Here is a 6,000-nt window from a genome sequence, read left to right on the forward strand (position 1 = left end):
ATTTGGTACAGGCACAACAATGGCTGGTGTACAGAAGTCATTCTCGCACGTGGTTATATTTGAAATATCCATTGGCAACTTGTTAAGCATTGTATTACCTACCAGCTGAAAGACCCTCAAGGGGCCTATCCATTACACGACTTTGTGAACAATCCAACCAAAACCAGGAGGTTTTGGTCACATTGTTCACAAAGTCGTGTAATGGATAGCCGGCAAGGACCAGCGATGCATGTGCACGCTGGGTCCTTGCCGACCCAACTATCCACTCAACATGCCCGTCAACATGACAACGCTCGTCAGGTTTGGCATGTTCAGAGATAGGAGGTCAGGCTCCTGCACTGAATGACGTTCAGTGCGGGCACCACACCTCGGCGACCTGAACGCTAGATGCTCAGTCTTTCAGGTTGCCTAGTGGATAGGACCCTTTAGCAAAAGTATTCTGGCCTTTTAATCTCACTGCTATAAATCTTCAAAGAGGGGGTCAAAACTGAAAGTATAGAAATAAACCATTATGACAAGCTTGTAACAAGCCAAAACACAAGTGTCAAATGACAAGGTTATCTTTGCAGTAGTCTTGAAACATTGTTACGCTACAAGCCTTTTCTGAAAGTGCCATAGCATTGGCTAGATTACACCGTTTTCCAAACAGTATTTCTCTTGCAATAGGTGGTTATAGCAGGAATCCTGGGAATACTTGGAAATTTTTGGTTTACTAGAGATTATAAGGGCGCAGCATCACCAATATTGTCATTCCAAGGCACAACCTGGAAGGGGAAAACATTTTATTTAAAAAAAACAAAACAAAAAAACACCACACACACAGGAAGTCCATAACACTGAACACAATGAAATTAGATTTCAGACAAAGCAGAAGCTGCCAGGAAAGGATTTTCCATTTGTTTGAAAAGCAAAACAAAAAGATTCCAACTGGCAGGATCGTGGTACCAAAAATAGCCAGCACGACGACTGCCTTGGGAAGCAACATCTGCCAAAACTATAGCTTGTGAGTATAAAGGCAGGCTGGGTAAAAACAGCAAAACAATCAAACTGTGATATGGCTTCAGACCATGTGTATAGGTCCCTCCAACATATGTAACTGTAATTCAGGACAGAGAGGAAGAGAGCAGTGTTTTCTTTCTATAATGATCCATAAATAGGGTTAATATTTAACACAAATTCAATTTAGTTATGTAAAAAAAACATACTGCACAATTATATGCACATACATAACTGAAAGGGGTAGATTTTCTAGGGTATATGCCCAATGTGGATAACAATTTAAACAGCACAGTTCATGTTTATTCATTAAATCAATATATTAGATTAAATAGAGATGTTAAACTGTACAGAGCTCATAGTTAATAGTATATTCATGAGTGCATATTGAGTCTAGTATATAAGGATCGGTATGATGCATTCTAGGCATAACAAAAAAATGTTATCAGTGACAATATGATCAGAAAATAGCAGGATCCCCTCTCTTCAGAAAGATTCCCATTTATAAAATCAAAAGAAATATTGATAAAAAAGTGAAATCTTACTGACTCTAGTAAAAAAATAATAGCTTTGCTGCTTGTATTCAGTTACATCGAAGGCATATTGAATAGAGCAAAAGTATGATCAATTCTACTAACACACGATACAGATAGAAGCCATGTAATGAGGGACTGACATCCCCAGGTATGACGTGTGTCGATAGAAACTCTTGTCAAAATGTTTACTCAGATTTTTCCTGTCAGGTAAAGCACTATAAGATTACAGGCGTGTCATCCAGGAGCAGCCTTCTTCAAGCCACCAACGCCCAGATGCCTTCAGCTTCCTACAGTGCTGCTACAACCTGGTAGCGTCTCGGCCTCGCCCCAGGCCCTACCCTTGTCTGATTACTCTTTGTATTCAGAAACCTTCCCATGACTAAACTAGGGAGTAAACCAGAAATTTCTCACATGGATGAGATATGGAAAGCATATGATGTTAACTCCTGCAATGCCAGCGATATATTAATAGTGAATCCTGACAAAAAGAAGGTAAAGATTTATAATTTTATGAACACCCTTTGTACTGCCTTCTTAAATCCCACATTCTTATACTTAATTGTAATTACTACTGTAATTTCCACATTGTAGGAAGAGGGAGAAAAATTGCCGACCTACTGACTTCAATTTCTTAATCAATTCAACATTTCTTCCTCATTTCTAAGCATGCAACATGCATTTCCAGTTCTGAAATAAGCTCTTAAAAGACCACATGATAAACAAAAAGCAAAAGAAGAAATGTAATTAAAGAAATCTGCACACAAATCCTTCAGGTGTTCACCCTATTTACAAGGGGAAATCATACATCCGATCAACGACACCATCGTAACTCCGTAAAGTTATCTTTTGTTGACAAATATGCTACGGTTAGTCAGGGTTAAAACGGTTGATTATCCTTTTATGGGTATAAATTATTAAAACTAACCTTTGGAGAAGTCTTTACTTGTTTAGCATACATGTATTAATAGTCTGGTTTGGGGATTGATGCAAACACATCAGAAAAATTCTGACAGATTTTGATTGGTGTCAGAACAATGTTGACAGCCAAACACTGGGATGTAATTTGCAAGGACCCCAAAAGACAGGTTCTAAATATACTGTATAGCATTTCTAAGGATCCGGAACCCCCAAAAATAGATGGCAGCTTACATGAAGGTCCCAACTCACAGGTTGCACAGCTCATAACTTAAGCCACTCTTAAGTATTATTTCCTACAAAGAGCATTCCATGCATTTATAAAAAATATATCCATCACACACAAACAAAACACTGCCCAAAGCCATCCAGCAACCTAAATCATGCGCTTACTGATGACAAAGGCAGAATTTCACCCACACACACAGCCATTGTCCTGCTCAATCAGCAAATAAAACCTTTAGAGAATATTCCCATTAATGGCAGTGTGGATGTGGGCGGAGGCCCTATCTGAACACAATGTACAAAGTTCAGTCAAGCATAGCACAAAAGAGGTTGCACTATTTACCAAACACACTGACAGTAAGAGAAATATATATATAATTTATTTTAATTAAAAAAAAATTGTGTACTCCAGGTAGTGATCAAGCTGAAAAGAATAGTTTCTCAGTCACTCCATTTTCTCCATAGGATATAAAATATATCTAATAGTTTTTTACATTAGTAAAGCAAATAATTAAAATAAATGTGGATTGCACGTACAATAGAGGACGAAGAAAACAATGACCTTCCACAGTGATGTTATAGTGACTTCATGAATAAATGGGAATGGAAACAAGCAGCGTTTATTTATAATGTTTCAATGTACAGTAGTACTATAAACGTGCACATTTACATGAGATCACCTAACATTGCATGTCACAGCTTTGTGTAGTGTTGCATTTATAGTACTACTGAGCAGTGTAGAAGTTAGAACAGCCACACACAGCCTAATTCGTACAGAGAACAGCCACACACCACGTATGGGAAAGCTACGGTATAGAGGGGGAACATAAATAAGTTATATCCAGTATTACATGACAGATCATCAATGACCACTGCGCCCCCTCCCTTCCCCGCACAGGTAGACGGTATAGTAGCAAGTCCTTGCTGCAGCGCACGGCGTGTGATAATAAGGAAGGAAGGGCAGAGCCATGTTACACAGGAGGAGTGCAGGCTGCTTACCCCGCGGTGTGTGTCGCTGGAAGCGGCAGCTCTATCCCCAGACTCTGCTCAGGACTCTCCCAGACCACGGCACTCCGACCGACAACGACGTCCTACTAACCCCAACACCGAGCTGTCTGACAGCAACACCCCCCACCCAACCAATGACGAGACGCCCCTACTCTAACACCGCCCGCCTCCCGCATAACCTTCATTTCTTATTGGACATTACATCTATCCGTCATAGCGCCGCGTCCAACTGAGTTAACGCCCATTTCCCGTCTGACGCCAGTTGATTGGCTAAGGCACATGCCAATCTGTCTCCTATTCAGAATCGTATCCTGCGCTTACCGAGCATTGGCCGCAAGTTCACAAAAGTAAAATGCGATTGAAATTATTGATGTCAGTCATGTAGCGCTCACTCAATGGGGGCTGTCAGCTGACCAAGGGCGTTTCCTAGCTTGCACCGCCCTATAATGACGTTTTATCTTCACCTGGCCAGGTGAGTAACAGTGAGAGAGTGAGCCAAGCATTAGTCATCTCCTGCCACCAGACTGCTGTGAATACAAGATGTAGGATCTCATGCAGTGCAGCCAGTCATAATTCACCATAAATACAATAGTCATATTTATGTTTAAACATGTTTCTCAATTGTAATAACCGCAGCTGAATTTGTTAGTTCACTTAGCAAAAGTGTGGAAAAAGCAGGAATAAGACCATTGTGTAATGGGAATGTTCCGGCTGGATATGCAAATCATAAATCTCAATATTACATATTGTATATTTTCATGTAATATTTCCTCATTTAGGCCACATAGCTTTACAAAATATCATTGCAAGATTTCTTCCACCATGCATTTACCAGCAATAAATACAATAAATACAAGTACAAATTCCAGTAGGAAGGGTAATGCTAGAATTATAAACACAAAAAGAGAAAGAAAATGAACTGTCATGGGTGGTGCACTATTAATTAAAACATAACTTTTAATAAATTATAGTCTAATACCAATTATATAGGAAAGACAACAGCGAAAATTGGTAAAATATAGAGATGTGTAATAAGGATAGAAAATGTGATTTTAAAATAAGTGGCAGCGCATGCACCTGCCTCAATTATGTCATAATAAAGATTGGCTAAAAATACGTTATATATCTGTGTTTATGCTCCAATATGTTTGGGATACAAATTTCCCTATGTTATAGTAATAGCGTATAAATATTTATTGATTATAAGATACTACAGAAATGTATGGTTCATACCACTATTATTAAACTTTATTTTAATACAGCCAAACAATAAGTGTGTTTGTGTTTACTGTTTTGAATAGCAAATGTGCAGACACAAATTCTATTTTTTTATAATTGCATCATCATCGGGTGTTAATTAACCAAGAGAATTAAGGATCACGTTGGGGTAGTGATCACCAGGAAATGTCCTTCTCTGATGTATTGGAATTAAGGCCCTGATTCAGAGCCGCTCGTAAGTGGCGGCTCGTTCGTTCTGACCGATGTTCGCACATCTGCGCATGCGTACGGATTTTAATACGCATGCGCGAACCAGTCAGTGCGGCCGAAAATCGTTTGTTCGCTATATAGCGAATGCCTGCTATTTTGAGTGACAGAAGGAGGCGTATGTGGGTGGTAACAGGGTAAGGTGCTTGAAAACGGGGGTGTGGAATTCGTACGCAGGCGTGCTTAAAGGTCAAAACGGGCGTTTTAAGGGAGTGCATAAGTAATACAGCAGCGTCATTGACCACGTCACTTGGTTTTTATTTTACTCAGAACTGCTCGCAAAATAGCGGTTGGAAAAACCAGCCACAAGAATAGCGAGCAGTTCATACGCTGTTCGATGTACTCGATTAATCTAATAAATAGCGGACATGACGTATGGTGCGAGCGGCAAGGGGGCGTATTTTTCAAAATTACAACCGCAAGTTTTGCTCGCTTGTCCAGACTTAGAGGCGTGAACAGACAGCAATTAGCGAACAGTTCATTTGAATAGCCACCCCTTGTTTTAGAACGAATGACCGCAAATAGCAAGCGGCTCTGAATGAGGGCCTAAGTCTGTTCTTAAAACAACATATCATTGTACAATCTCAGGGGGTGATTGTCATAACATATTAAGATAGTTATGGCAAATATAGTTTCACTGTTAATTAACTCTCCCAACAACCCCTGTTATTCCTTAGGACATCAAGGAATGTGTCTTACATCAGAGTTTCCCGGTTATGGAATCATATATCAACTTTAATAGCATTTATAGCGATTTACGCTTGTTACAGCAAGTATATCTGGGAAATATGGAGATAGGACACTTTCAACATTTGACCAAGTATAATTCTATGCT

General features: G+C 39.6%; 1 protein-coding gene across 1 annotated transcript in view; it reads right to left on the reverse strand.

Annotated features, from left to right (window-relative positions):
- JUP (junction plakoglobin) overlaps nucleotides 1-3,811 on the reverse strand; it is a 58,943-nt gene extending 55,132 nt beyond the window's left edge. Inside the window, exon 1 of the mRNA XM_088474688.1 lies at nucleotides 3,672-3,811. The gene's annotated coding sequence lies outside the window, so the exon portion shown is untranslated. The remainder of the gene's footprint in view (nucleotides 1-3,671) is intronic.
- Nucleotides 3,812-6,000: the final 2,189 nt, after the last annotated feature.

The sequence above is a fragment of the Taudactylus pleione genome, unplaced genomic scaffold (assembly GCF_031769625.1).
Source record: "Taudactylus pleione unplaced genomic scaffold, aTauple2 ptg000155l, whole genome shotgun sequence".
Classification (NCBI taxonomy): Eukaryota; Metazoa; Chordata; class Amphibia; order Anura; family Myobatrachidae; genus Taudactylus; species Taudactylus pleione.